The sequence below is a fragment of the Neodiprion pinetum genome, chromosome 7, assembly GCF_021155775.2.
Source record: "Neodiprion pinetum isolate iyNeoPine1 chromosome 7, iyNeoPine1.2, whole genome shotgun sequence".
Lineage (NCBI taxonomy): Eukaryota > Metazoa > Arthropoda > Insecta > Hymenoptera > Diprionidae > Neodiprion > Neodiprion pinetum.
In genome coordinates, this window is record NC_060238.1 from 8,817,053 (window position 1) to 8,833,148 (window position 16,096).

At 40.3% G+C, this 16,096-nt stretch overlaps 1 protein-coding gene across 1 annotated transcript in view; it reads right to left on the bottom strand.

The window, feature by feature from the left end:
* The window catches only part of kl-2 (dynein heavy chain 2, axonemal kl-2), a 1,019,064-nt gene that overhangs the window by 155,225 nt on the left and 847,743 nt on the right, over positions 1 to 16,096 (bottom strand). The window lies entirely within an intron of this gene.

Here is a 16,096-nt window from a genome sequence, read left to right on the forward strand (position 1 = left end):
GGATAGGCTCGGTGGCGCTATAGTACTTTCTGTGAGCATTTGTTGCGAGAAGGATATTTCTGTAATTCTCCTTGTCGTTGCGGGTAACGTGAGCGCTGTTGGGCATTTTTTTTAACAGCAGCTCCAGCAGTCCCTGAGTTTTCGGATAGAGCGTGCCGCCTATTCGAACGTTATCGGGCTCGAAGCTTAACGGTGAGTCACCAACCATCAGCCCGGCAGTAGGAAGACTCCGTACCCCGTACACGGTATCCAACTCATGCTGTCTTTGTTTATCATTGAGCATCCCAAGATATTCATTTTCTTATCTCACCAACAATTCCGTAACAGTTTGATCCTCTTCCTCTGCAGTTGCAAAAGAATCTTCTGCTTCCATTTCGTTCTTCGGTTCATCCTTCGTTTCAGTTTTGAGTTCTTCCTTCACCTCTTCCTTGAAAAGTTTCGTGCTTCGAGAAACATTGACTAATTCCTGCAGCGGGGTAACCACAGATTTGAAAACATCCTTCACTGTTTCCTGCAGCGACTCTTCTTTCGTCTCGAGGATTATGTGCTTACGACGAATCGCATTACTCGCTTGAGCGATACGATGCAAGAGTTCTTTTTCCTCACGAATTTCCTGTATGTTGACACAACTACTTCTGGAAAGCTACTGTTTTGTCGTCTTCGAAGATCGTGTACTTTATTCTTTTGTCATGTTTATAAAATTGTCAAATCCCCTCCCATACCGACCATTACCGAGCTCTCTTTCCTTGTCGATCACTACGAACCAATATTTGTCACCGTTCCAGCATGCCGCACACAAGTATTCAAACTCTACGTACGACATATCGGTGTTTACATGATCGTTGTACACATTTCTCAGATTCATCTCGTCTTGTTTGAATAAGACCAGCAAGTTGGTGTTATCACGCACGAGATGCTTAGGGATTCGAGCGTACGTCTGACAAAGATAGAAACAGTCTACATCGTGATATCTACCCATACAAAAGTACGCACGGATGTTATCTTGCTTCTCGCACGCTACGTCATCGAATATGATGATCGGGTTAGGTTGCGTCCCGTTCGGTGTAATGACGTGCTCATGCTCGTTAAAGGGGTAATACTCAACACCGTCGACATTTTCAAGCACTTGACTCAGAAACTTGTATTTCGGTTGATTGAGAGATTTTGAGTAAGCGTACAGGTTTTCAAACCTCAAACCGTTCGGATGCGTTATAAGCGCAAAGAATGCGTTGGTTTTGCCACAGTTAGATGGTCCGCAGAATACCGCACGTACACTACTCGGCAACAATTCGCCATGACGTTTTTTCCGTTTAATACTCTGCTGCGTAAATTTGTCAAAATTCATCACGGGCAGCTTGGTCGATTGTGTCTCGAACCTCATCTGGAACGTGACTGGCTGGATTTTCTATGAATGCATCGTTTATAACAACTTTCTTCCAGTCGCAGAGCGGACATGATTGTGCACACACGTGATCGTAAGCGATCGTCAAAACAGTGATCTAGTGGGAAAGGTTTGGTAAATAGCATTATCAACAAACTTCCGATCGAGTTGCATGTTCACGGTTACCAATAGTGCGGTCCTGGTACGCAGTTGACGAAAAGACTCGCGAGAGGCGATCCCGGTATCGATCCTCTCGATGCAGCGTGTAAGGAACACGATATAGCGTATTCGAAAAATCGTAAGAACCTTGAAGCTAGAAGCGTTGCAGATAAAATATTCGCCGAAAAAGCCTGGAAACGGGTTCTCGCAAAGGATGCAAATTTGGGTAAGAAGGCAGCCGCTTGGGCTGTAGCTAACACGATGAAGGTGAAAACAAAGTTAGGCATGGGACGTCGAAAACCAAAGAACGTCTCCTTGAACAAAATCATACGAGCGGCAAAACAGTCTATTATTCGGAGCTACGACGCGAAAACGAGCATCAAGTCTGCACTCAAAGGTGCTCGAGAAGCTGTGGAAAAAGAAGGTGGTAGACATAATGTGCCATCACCGCGCGTTCTACCGGTACCCTTAAACGTTGGCGGATCTGTACCTTTTCTCATATCTATTTTTGCCGGTCTCAGCGCTACGGGTACGTTAGCGGGAGGTGCTGCGGGTACAGCAAAGGCTGTAAACGATGGAAGCGCGGCTAAACGAGAATTGGAGGAGAGAAAACGGCATAACAAAACGATGGAAGCTATCGCCTTAGGTAAAGGTCTCCATCGCAAACCTTATAAAATGGGTTTCGGTCTTCATCTTTCAAAAAACTAAATGTCAAGATACCACGCCAAGCGTCGACCAACTGGGATGAAGTATGCAAAAATTATGAAAATTCCATACTTCCGAGGTGTCGTTATGCGCAACGAAATGCCCAAAACCTGACTGCGTAAAAAAGAGACAGCTGTAGTCGATCTCGACGATAAAGATGGTCCTGGGACACACTGGGTTGCATATAAGAAACGCGGCAGCGATGTAGTTTACTTCGACAGTTTCGGTCATCCTCAACCTCCGTTAGACCTCGTGGAATATCTCGGTGTTGGTAGCGTTAAGTACAACGACGACAGATATCAGGATTACGGTACATTCGATTACGGATACTTGTGTCTGAAATTTCTCAGCGATGAGCTATATAAACATGACACGTAATTTAATAACGTCAGTCGAGCACTTGCAGTCATGGATGATTCGTTTACATTAACGATATCGGGAACGTCTTCGATTCTCGAAGCGCAATATTTTCCTCTGATCGAACTTGCTCTGAAGAAAAAAATTATGTTCTCGGTTTCGTTGAACTGTTAACCTTCAATTCCATTCCCAACGTTGATATCGGTCATAATAAAATATACGTAGCCGATAAGGTAGTCACTATATCCACTGGCAGCTACAAGATTGAGGATATTCAAAAGTATGTTCAAGACGCGTTAAAAAATACCAACATTGAAATCAGCATAAAGCCTAACAATAATACGTTATGCAGCGAAATCAAATGGTAACCATATCGTAAATTTGGAACCTGACGATTCTATTGGTCAGCTTCTCGGACTTACACGGCGCGTATTGGCAGCTAACCAAACTTATTATTCGGATATGCCTGTAACTATTCTCAAGGTCAACCCGTTGCGAGTCGAATGCAGCATTACAACGGGCGCCTACGTCAATGGACATAAAGTGCATACCATTCACGAATTTTTCCCTATCGTTTCACCGGGATATAAGATCGTGGAAGTGCCATCGCACGTCATTTACCTTCCGATCACCGTCAAGACCATAGATCACGTACAGCTTCGGTTAGTCGATCAAGACGGAGATCTGGTTAATTTTCGCGGAGAAGTTATAACTGTGAGACTGCACATCAAATCGCAATAGAAGATGGGTATTGTATATAACAGATTGTCCAGAAAGAGTTATATTAATAATCAATCAGCATGTCCCGATCAAGTCAGTCATCGATCGATTTCCGAACCGCTAACACGTCAAAACGTGGAGTTCCTGATAGCTCTAGGTCTAAGGCTGACACCTTTTGGAAAAGGAATTTCCGACGAATAAAACTGCGATTCTGCTGTTTCGTTGTATGCTACGTACCATGGAGGAGGAAATCTTGAGCATTCAAACACCTGTCATCTTTGACGAATCAATCGCCCACCAAGAAATAAACGCACACAAACTGTACGCATCGTCAACTTTCAACAACAGCAATGAGATTCGAATCACCGTTCAGCATCAGGATTTATGCATATTACCGAGCAAGAGTTCGCTGCATATCTCTGAAAAATTTCTCAAATCGAACGGCACTGCAGCAGCGATCACAACTTTAGTCAATAACGCCATCTGCCATTTGTTCGAAAATGTACGGTACGAACTTGACGCCGTAGAGATTGATAAATGTAAAAACGGTGGTCTGACCAGCCTGCTGAAAGGTTTCGCCTCGCTCAACCCTGGTCAAAGTTGGCTTATAGAAAATGCTGGATGGCTCAACGTTCAGGAAACGAAAAAATTAACCGATGCCGATGGCAACTTTGACGTAGTTATTCCCTTGAGCATGATATTGGGCTCCGCTGAAGACCATCGCAAGATCGTCGTTAACGCGAAACACGAGCTGATTCTTACAAGATCAAAAAGTGATATCAATGCCATCGTTCAAAATCAAGACGAAGACTTTGGAATCGTGATCGATCACGTGGAATGGTTAGTACCCTATGTGAAGCTCTCGGATCAACGAAAAATCGCACTGTTGAATTTCATTGAGAAAGATACACCAGTCTCCATGAGCTTACGCAGTTTGGAGTTGTACGAATATCCTTCGCCACCGGCAACCACAAAACACGTTTGGACTGTGAAAACGTCCACCCATTTGGAAAAACCGTGATTTGTCATGCTAGGTTTTCAAACGAATCGAAAAAGCAAAGCCGGCAAAAATGCCAGTCATCTTGATCACTGTAACATTACTGACGTCAAGCTCTTCTTGAATTCCGAGTATTATCCGTACGGTAACCTGAACTTGGACATGAGTCACAATCGCTTCGCATTACTATACGCGATATACGCAAACTTTCAAGCCACCTGTTATGGCATAGAACCCGAGCCTCCGTTGACGACGAGCGAATTTCTACAGTACAAACCTTTGATTTTTATCAACTGTTCGAAACAAAACGAGGCTCTGAAATCTGGACCGGTAGATATCCTCATCGAATTCGAGGCTAAAAATAACATTTCCGTTGGCACATCTGCCTACTGCTTGATTTTACATGATCGTATAATTGAATATAACCCGCTGAGTGGTGGGGTGAGGAAATTGGTATAAAAACCTTGAACATTGTGACAATCGATTCAGTATTTTTCACAGTGGGGTTCATAGTCGACGTACAAGGATTTAGAAGACCGGGTCCCTGTTTTACACCAAAAGAGTTGGCACTTGTGTCACTCGACGAACATACCAACCCGTCAATTTTTCTCTTCGAACCTCCGTACGATTGGAATTATTTACTTGCTCCATTCAGAAGCGAAAATTTATGGCTGTCAGGAAATTATGATGGACTATCCTGGGAAGGTGGTGATTTACCTTTTGAGAAGCTTGACTTTACCATCGATTGTATGTCGCTGCGTAATGCTCCAACAGTTTACGTAAAAGGTTTGGAGAAGAAAAGTTGGTTGCAGAAAATTGTGGGTGAAAAAGTTGAAGTCGTTGATGTGATGGATTTGGGTTCGCCGTCGTTGGGGAAATTGAATAAAATGTATACGAATTCAAATTGTACGCATCACGCTATATTACGTCCAAACTGTGCAGCTCAAAACGTATTGTTACTGCGAAATTTTTTACTCAAACACAAAAGACAATCGGTATCTACTCGAACAGTTATTCATTCTCATTGCGTAAAGCATGGGTACGATACCGTTGAGTAAGAAACATGTAATTACACTCATATATCAGCATTATGAATTTCATGTAAAACTGTAATCTTAAGTTGTTTTTTTCAATAAAATATTTTGCATCGTCAATATCAACCGTTAATTCAGAACCTCTGTCCTGCTAGTTGAGAGTTTATTTCAGAACCTTCTAGAATTCAACGTCGCACCGCAAACCGTTGTCCGTAGGCCACTCACCGTCAAGTCGAAACTCTTCGGACGATTCCGAGTATTGTTTTCGTCGGACGATTCCGAGAATTGTTTGTCTCAAATTCGTTTAAGGCCAGAGTGGGTCTTTCAGAATCTAACGTCGCACCGAAATCCTTTGACCGCATGCCGCTCACCGTCGAGTCGAAACACGTCGGACTAATTGTTTGTCACTCTAGATTCGTTCAAGGCCGTGAGAATCTTCTCGAACCTTCTGGAAACTCTCAAAACCTGACACATGCCAGGATTCTCGGTCGAGCGTTCGAGGATCCACGGGGTCCGCTCGAACGCCTGAGGATTCACGGACCGCGCTCGGTAATGCGGTTATCGATCCCGCTCGATGAGCATGATTTTCTTCACCGACAAAGAGCACAATTTATCCCACAAGGGGTAACACCACGGCAATTTCAGGCATTTTTCACCGATGATCATGGTCATTTGGAGGATTTTTTACCGACAATCATGGTCATTTGGAGGATTTTTTACTGATGATCATAGTCATTTGGGAGATTTTCTTAACGACAAGCGGTCAGCAGAGCACATTTTATCAAACGAGAGTGCGGGTAACCTTCAATGGTTTGCGTCTGGGATGCACGTATAGGCGGATTGGTCGGCTTGGTCGGTAAAGAAGGTGTTTCTATCCAGAACTGGTCTTGTTATACTACCCAGCACATTTCTCGTTATCGAAGATAAGTCTTGATCTCAATATTACTTTTGAGCATAGATATCGATCGTCTCTTCAGATTTGTCAACTTGTCAGCATCTTGAAATTTACAGTGATTTCACTCCCTATTGCATATAGTAAAATGATAAAATGATGATTCATTTGTTAATCTATCATAACAAATCGGCGAAGAGAACTTAATTCATCATCATGATGATGCAAAAAAAAGTTTTTACCCGCGAACAGGATTTTGAAGAAATTGCCACCCTCATCTGAAAAAATGTTATGTTCACTTGATTTACAGAAATTCGCTTACAGGCGCCCTCTCTGGATAGTTCGACTGCTGCAATTTAACACTTTTGAACCTGTTTCAGGGGGTAATTAAATGAAAATTCAATTCAATTCCTAGTAAGGGCCAGTGTAGTGTGCATGTATCTGCTAATTCAGTTGAAAGTGTAAATTTAAAGTATCTTGATACAGATGCGAGATATTGGACACTTTTGACTTAAGCCAAGAGGAACCTCCCGTAAAAATTGAATTTCTAACAATTAAAATAAATCAGAATAAGAAATGCTATCGGTCGAGGCGTGACCAATCACCACGGGGAAATCTTACTTTTGTCTTCTAGATTTTAGCCCTTTTCTTCATCAGAATACACTTATCAAGTTTTGCGTGCCAAAACTAGCGCTTCTCTTTTGAACCCCATCTTTCATCCGCTGTTTATTATTCTACATTTTGGACTGGCTCAAAACCCGTTACAATCATTTGCGCAAGAGTATATAATTGGGTGAAGAAAAATAAACTGCTTTCGGTGTGGCAGGCTGGCTTCAAAGAAGACCGGAGCACATGTGATAATACCTTTACTCTATACGTATTAATATGGAATCAATTAAAAAATATGGCCGCTAAATTATATGTGCTGTTTGTTGATCTGAGGCGGGCCTTCTATTCCGTATCACATGACAAACTTTGGTCAAAATTACAGAGATTTGGTTTCTCTTTCAAAATTATGAATATTTCAATAGAACTATACAAAAAGGCCAAAATTCTCGTGAAGAGTAGCCGGTGTATCTTTAAACCATGCAAAAACGCGCAAAATGTATTGCAGGGTGATACTTTAAGCCTGTTATTCCTTGCCCTTTTTTTGCGACATAACAAAATTTATTACGCTAAGGGATATTAGAGGAGTCTTCTTGAACCGCGTAAGAGAAATCATGCTCTGAGCATTTGCTGATGATATGGAATTTATTTCCCAAAAGACAATAAATATTGGAAAAATCCTAGGCCTGGAAGAATATTTCAAAATCAATAATTTGTAAACAAATTTTCGCAAAACAGAAATATTATGGTGCCGTTTTATTTAACAAAAAAAAAAAAAAAAATAGCCATCACTTTCAACTGTACCTATTAATGCGTAAAATTTACACAGTCGAGAATTTTTGAAAAAGCCGGATAAGAGTTTAAGACCGACGGGAAAAGAGCTATAATTTCCACAATAAACAGAATAGATACAGTTGAATGGGAAGTATGTGTAAAATTATTTGGCTCACTAGTTTCCTCCGTAGCGTTGTACGTAGCTCCTATGTGGAATATAAGATACCTGGAGAAACTCGAATCAATTCAGACTGCTTATCACGAAAGCCTACTCCGCTTACCGAATAATTCTCCAGGCCATGCTGTTCGTATTAAAATACGAATACTAAATATAAAATCTGAAGTATTCAGCTAAACTTTGAATTTTAACAAGCGGATGCCCGACTCATCAACAGACATTAAAAAATGAGTTTCCCCCGGAAAAAATTACTAGCTAAAAACAATTGCTGTGATGCTCAGAATAACTGAGCAAAGCAGGTGAGAGGCACATTCTTTGCACATATCGGAACTCAAGAAATATGGGATAATTTAGATTTGATTAAACTTACGATAAAAAGGGGAAACAGACCTACGAAAGTACAGCGAACTTGCAGAAAGACCTGCTCAGGCCGCCAGTGAACAGTCTTCCTCCCTAGCATTATATCCATATATACTGTTGAACGATACTAATTTGTCGGCATACTTAATCTTACGATTCCCGTATGATATAAAAGGATAATAGCCTAAGTACGGCTCCTTGACATTTACGCCATCCACGTAATAGGAAAGAATGAACAGCGTATTTTTACCGGTGATGTTTTCTGCTATTAGCGTACTGAGCCTGACGACATCCTGCATAAATTAACACATTGCGTAGAATACAATGAGCTAAGAAAAAAATTAGATATACTAAATGAGTTCAAAAAAGACAACTATTCCATTGAGGCGTTAAATAGTTCAAATCCGAAGACATTAAGAAATTAGCTTTATACATGTATGCTATATTACTTGAAACTTACAAGGAATGAAACTGAATTATGAATTTTAGCAGACGAAATACATGGCGTATTCCACATCAAATCGAACAGTCTATTTCCCTGACCCATTTTAATCTGATTGCCCTTTTACACAGTCAAAGTGCATATTGAAAGAATAAAATTTAATTTTTTCCAGATTTATTTGCCACATGATTTCTTCACAACACGTCATCCAATAAATTAATTTCGACAATGTTTTAATTTGTCGCGCCTACGTAGCTTGAAATCTGGACGATATATGAAAAAAGTTGCTTCACAAAAATTTTGGCTTTTTTTGTAAACTTCTCGAGAGTATTCTTTTTGGATTTACCATATCCCATTTCAATGTAGTTTCAATACAAAATGAACGCAAATTATTCGTAACTGAAAAGTGCCTTAATAGAGTGGGCTACCATTTATACATATACAGCGTGCCTTCATCAATGCGAATGGTTGTGTAAAAATTTCATAGTGAGCAGTGGCAGTGGTTCAGAAAATATATCAACAAATATTCACACAGTGGCGAAAATTCGGTTCAAAATTCGCGGTGCATCAAACTATTTGCTTACCCTACGCATGGCACTACTGCCCACTCGAGTGCCATCTTTCATCAATTGTTTCACGTGCTATTTACAACCTCAGTTGATGTTTTCAGTACGATCCAGTCTTTAATCAGAAAATACATCATATTTCACGTGTTATTTCGTGATCAGGTGGAATTCCTCTAGTCATCAGACTGAGCGGATTGGGTTGGTTTTGTTAATTTCTACGAATTTATAGTCTGTGCAGACAGATCTCATGACATGATGATGATGGTGATGATGATGATGGGTATGAATGATATCTACAGGCAAACGTAACAATTCTCTGATCCTCACTATTCCGAATTGCATTCTTAGGTGACGAAAATGGTACCTCCAGGCACGAAGCACTTCGATCGGTGCTGCAATCCTTTCGGAAAGAAAGGTCATAAAATCACGTGAGGCTTACGACATCCCTTGGATCACATTCTGGCGAAAATCTCGTTGTTTAGTTGTAGCGAGTACTTGTGCAACAGTTACAGACAACAGTGTTTGACGTACAAACCAATCGAAGGCAAATGCGAAAATAATGATGAAGGTACACATTTGAAATTGAAATAATTCATTCATTCGAGTTCGAAATTTCATAACATCGGGGTTTTGATATTCGAATACTGTCAGAAACTATCTTTTAGAATATGATACTTTGGCCACTCCGCAATTATCTGAATTATCTGCAATAACTAAACTGCCCCTGATCTTGATAATGAGCTTCTAACGATGAATCAAGCATTTCGTTGTCTGCAACAATCACCAATTCCAAAAAAAAAGTTAAATTGACTAAATGTACAGAAAATCAGGTCGATACGGTGTCTGCCAGTATGAAAAGAGTCTTAGAAGTGGGTGAGAATTCTCTTGCAGATCCATAAGTTACCGAATACGCTACCAGCTTCCGGAAGATGATTTCTGCGATGAAAATAAAATTCAACGATCCAACACTGTCACGAAATAAAAAAAAAAAATAGAAATTCTGACACTGCTGCATCCAGTTAGTTAGGCCAATGTGACAATTTCCCGCAAACTCAGAACCTCCCTATGGTCCGAATTGCGAGGAAGCTTGTAAAAGAACAACACATCATGTCTTCATTGAATGCAAAGCTTAGTAAGATCTTTGATAAGCCCTTATTGTCAAATTTTGACAATGTGCATGGTGACTTCTAATTCACTGTTAACATTATTTCAGGAAAAAGGCTGCATCCTGCAACAGCAGATGCTGTGAAGGTCTTTTACGAATCTGACGAAGTCAATGTAAATATGCCGGGCATGAAAGACTGTTTCCATGCGAGACAATCAAGGAGAAAGATACCAAAAAGACTTATTATATGCAATCTAAAGGAATTGTATCAACTTCATTGAACAGAATCCACAGCTGGGAGTGGAATTTTCCATATTTGCGTCCTTCTGTCATCTATTAGCCCATTACGAGGATTGTTTGGCAACTTTGATATGTCCGGAACCTGACTCAGACTTTTACTGTGAAGAATGTAATACGTGCTCAGGATCTCAGCGCTTGAACGGTATTCTGCTCAACTCACTGGACAAACGTGACATGAAAACCATTTTATACAAGCAATGGGTAGTAAAGCCTAGAACAATGCTTGAAACGGAAATCAAGAATCCCATCGAATTTGCTGACGAATTTTGTCTTCAGACAACATCCTTACTATCACATTCTTTTGTAGCAAAGCGACAGTCAAAACATTTAAGGGGGGATTTGCTTTTTTTCGCAAAATTTACTGCTTTTTTCGAATTTTCTAGTGAAGAAACTATGCAATGAATCAATTTAAAATTTGACATGTAGTTTTATTGTTATTTCATGTATGCACTGTAACACTAAATTCTGTTACCCTCGGATGAGGACTTACCGTTGATACTTTGGTGCGATTCTACACTTATTCGGAATATTAAACTATAACAAGATCAATTATGTTGGGCGCCAGATGCGTTAGCGTCGATTTTCAAACAACAATACGAATCAATAAAAATAACACGAAACCGTATGAAAAATAAATAGAGAACCCGTTGTATGGCTGGCTAGGCTCAGGTACTCACACGAACTGGTAGAGTGGTGGTATTCGAGGCAGCTAACAATAATTACAGAATTAAAGAAAATAATGAAATAAAGAATAAACTCAAGTGAGGAAAAATGAATAGGTCAATCGATCATATATTGTCGGCAAGGTTACATGGTTGAGAAAGGCAAATGAAATGGTATCGACAGCGGTAGTTAATAAAATGAGCAATCGTTGTTCACAAAGATCTCGGTAAAATAGAATTAAACGGTAGCTTTGAAACGAGAGACGGTAGTTAATAGAGAAAAATGAACGTAGGTCGAGAGAAGCGATAAAATGCAAGAATTTACTTAAACTACACGTCACTGGGCGACGGAATCTTACCCAAGTTGCAAATGACGCTACGAAAATTATTATTCTGTCAATTAGAAACGAGAGAACTCTACTGCAATCGGTAGAAAACAAGGTAACGATAGCTCGGTAGATAATATGACGAATTTACCATAGATTATAACCAGTACGAGAGATTGACATTCATTAACAATTTACGAAATCGGTAGCGTAAATGATCGACTAGATAACTTTCGGTAAAATTATTCATAAACGATAGAATCAATAATTTATAATGATTACGGATCTGAGGAATTAAACAATGAATTCCTAAACATAACTTTTGAGAGATTACGAAATACAAAATTATGAGAGAGTGAGAAAGTCGGAGACTTCACAAAATAAAGAAATACACTAAATACACCGCAGTGCAAAAGAATCAAGAATAATACGCAGAACTCAACTTAACAAGATACAGAGAAAAGAATAACAGGCATAAATAATATAAAATTGCCAATAGCAATAGGAAAAAGGTGCGGTAATATTTAGAGGCTGATTCTACGCTCGGTTATACTCCAAGGAACTCGATATACGATACAATTGGCACAAAAATAAATAAAATTATAATAAGCAATAACAGAAATAAAATATAAGGCACACTACTATTACAAATAATCATGAAATGAAATGTAAAGCCAATAGGGCTCATATTACGATAGAAAATACAGAAGCAGACTGATATAAATTCACAAATAATCAGGAAAAGTTATAAATACAAAAGAAATAATTATTCGGCAGTTACGAGGTCGCTTGGACACGAAAATAATTAATTACTGAAATCATGCAGTCAGACGGCGGCTTACTACAACTCGAATCCGTGGACCATGGTTTACACGAAGTCGATAAGTACCATAAGAAAGAATAGAAATTATGAGCAACTTCGTAACGATACAATACTGAGGCAGAAGCCTTACCTTACTAGATGGTCTCAGGCACACAACACTGAGTTTAATTTAAATAAAACTTATTATATTAAACAACGGAAAACAGAAAGGATGGAAAGGACTTGAATTTATAGGAAGAATCTAACGGTAGAGCAAAACGATAGTAAGATAGAAACGGTAGCGGTAGAGGAAGAAGGATCGAGAGCTTATACCGAAAGGATTCAGAAATTCGTAGCTGTCACTCAGCAGGTCAAGCGTAGAATAGAAGGAGGTCGGAGTTCGGCTCGCCGATCTCGCAGTTGTCGTGGGGTGATTCTTCTTTCCTTTGATTGGTTGGGTGACCCCCACCGCAAATAGGCCATCCCCCTGTGGCGAATATTGGTTACGGCGTGGTCATGCGTTTTCGAAGATTACCGCTAGATGTGGCGTAATGTGCTGCTCGTGATTTCGTCATTGACACCAACTCGTACGATTTAATAGCTGTCTCAACTTACTGTCCAGGTTGGCTATCATCGGGGACTTCTTTGACAGAGGCATACACAGGGTGCCTCTCGGTCAGAATTACCGAGTGGAGAGTGACGCCTCACTGTTCACTTCCACCGGCTTTTGTACAGGCAGTAGCTGGCTGCCTATACTTAAGGTCGTGCAGTCAGACTGTTGGCTAAGCCGTGGACCACGACCCACACAATTAGTCCTTGCCGACAGGAAGGCTGCGTCGATCCTCGGAACGATGGCTTTATCAATCTGGACGTAGTGGTTTGGGGTCGGTCCGGCACCAGGCCGGTAAGTCAGAAGATGGCAACCTACGGTTTGCCCTTCACGCCATCCTTACGGCATCCGATAGAGCGGGCGGCTGGTTTCTCCTTGAGGGGCAGTGCCCTCGGCCGTCGGGAGGATTTTTATCCCCCTGTTCACCGGCAGTCGAGGCGATACGGAAGGTTCGGGTGGATGCTATCCCAGTAGCAAGAAAAGTGCACCAAGGTAGCCAGTATAGTCTGATTAGACCGTCGGTAGGCGGAGTCGTCGAGAGCTGGAAACGGTAGATATCGGTCCCTCGGTGGTCGGGATCGTTGTCGTCCAAGTACTTTATTAGCGTGCGCCGAAGCGCGAAATACAGAATTTACAAAGAAAGAATTAGTTAAAAGTAGTCATTGCCTATTTTGTATCGAGTTCGGTTGGAGTACCCTGCTGAGGACGCGTAAACTAGAAATAATAACGGTTGTGTGCTCTTGTGACGAGCGACTCTGAAACGCCACGTTACAGCACAAAGAAATGTTCAATTGTATCCTCTCGAGAATGCACCTTGTACCCCCTCCTCGTTCACGACGCCGCGCGAAACGCTGCAGTCAATGGTGTGCATGATTACTTTCTTCTCAATGATCTGAAACAAAAACATCAAATACCATTTTACTCTATACACATGTAGCTATCGTTTGATGAATTGGAAAAGCAATAGGTTGAAAAGTTTTTTTTTATTACAAAAAATCGGTCATTTTTTTAGCAAAATCGATATTTTGAGTTCAAAAGATCGCCGTATCCTTAATTTTTTTTTTCTATTTATCAAACGATAGCTACATGTGTATGGTGTTAAATGGTATTTGATTTTTTTGTTTCAGATCATTCAGATGAGAGTCATCATGCACACCAGTGACTGCGGCGTTTCGCGCGGCGTCGTGAACGAGGAGGGGGCAGGAGGCGCATTCTCAAGAGGATACAATTGAACATTTTTTTGTGCATACATGAAGTAACACTAAAACTACATGTCAAATTTTAAATTGATTCATTGCATAGTTTCTTTACTAGAAAATTCGAAAAAAGCGGTAAATATTGCGAAAAAAAGCATATCTCCCCTCAAGATTTTGCAACGAAAACCTATAAGAGGGTGAGATTCTTGTCCTACGCGACTTTGCAGAACATTATTTTTTTGTTGTTCAAAATGCAACATCCGGGTTTCACTGGAACAAGGACCAGGCTGCCACCTATCCAGTGGTAATTCACTACAAAGAAGGAAACAAAATTCGCCATCCATACCTAGCTATAATTTTGAACTGTCTCCATCACGATAGCATTGCCGTTCACGTTTTCACACGAATATCATTGATTTCACTAAATCCGAAATATTTACACCCACGCGCGTAATATACCGACGGAGCTCCTTAGCAGTTCAAGAATTACAAGAATTTTATCAATTTGTACTATCTAGTATAGTCTTTACTGGGTTATATGGCAATTCCGGTGTGTACCTGTTCGTCATTCCATTGGCATAATAATATTCGACTCTGCACTACCTGGGTATAAGCTGTGAGCAATAGTAATATCAGTTCTTGTCGCCTCTATGTACCGACTGCTTGCTGACTTGAGTTGCGCGTGCTGGGAACCGCGCAGAGAGCGCCACTTAACGATGAATTTATCGCGCCCAGTGTCGATCACGGAAAGCCCCATAAGGCTAGCAAGCTTTATGTATGTTCAGTAAACGTATGCGGTAAGGTTAGAACAGAATTTTTTAAGCATGCACTAACTGGCCTATCAATGTGCTAGAAATGCCAAAAAATAGATATGCCCGAATCGGTCTAGGAGAGCAAATTTCCTTAATCCTTTATGATACTGTAGAAGTCCGGATAAGGATAGATCGCTATTGAGATAAGATTGTAGAGACAGAGGTCGCCACGCTTATTATTGTATGTGTATGTGTAGCCCACGAGGCGTCGGTCTATGGTACGAGTTGACATTGAAATAAAGATACGAAAGCTATCACATCGTGTGTCTATTTATTCTACTCCCTTTCTTTTCCTAAACCTAAATATACACATATAAAGATACTACAGATACTAACCCTGTTCAGTACAACTGGGTATTACAGATGAAAGAAACATTTCTCAAGCTTATAGACGAAACGAAAGTGTGAAAAAGAATCAACCTTGCTATACTCCTAGAACAAAACAAGCACCTCCTAAATTCATACTCGAATCATTTACACAGGCTACATCTGGAATGACTCAGAAACTTCTTGTCTTTACTTATATACACTGATGTAAGACTGGACAAGTCTAGAAAGCAGAATCGGAATATCAAACTTCCACTCAAAAGGTGCCAACTAAACGCGAAAATCAGGCTTTTGAAATCGCACAGCACCAGAATAATCTCCGATTCACACATCTATCGATTCACAGAAGACCTATATTGCGAATGTTGTAGCATTCTTTTGCATAGGTTAATCGACTATGAACATTCTAAAAGAAAAACAGAACAATTCAAACTGCCTCTTCTCAGCAAAACATGTATCATATGTACGATACACGTTTAAATATTGGAATCATTTTGAATCTGTATTGTGCCGTAATTCCATTGTATTTATAAATTGTACCATTTTCCTAAATGAAACAATGTAGATTATTATAACCACCAGTACTTTTACAATATCTAAGTGATATAAACCATTACTCATCTGCCAGCTGTCATTTCGTGTGTTTTGGCTGCGGCAGAATTTTCATTTTTACTGATAAAACTTTTCCATCATAACCACATCAACTATTAGCATATAGTTTGAAGTTACTCTTTTTAAACCAATGTCGTTCATAATTTCGCAGAGGCATTACTTATACGAGGAAA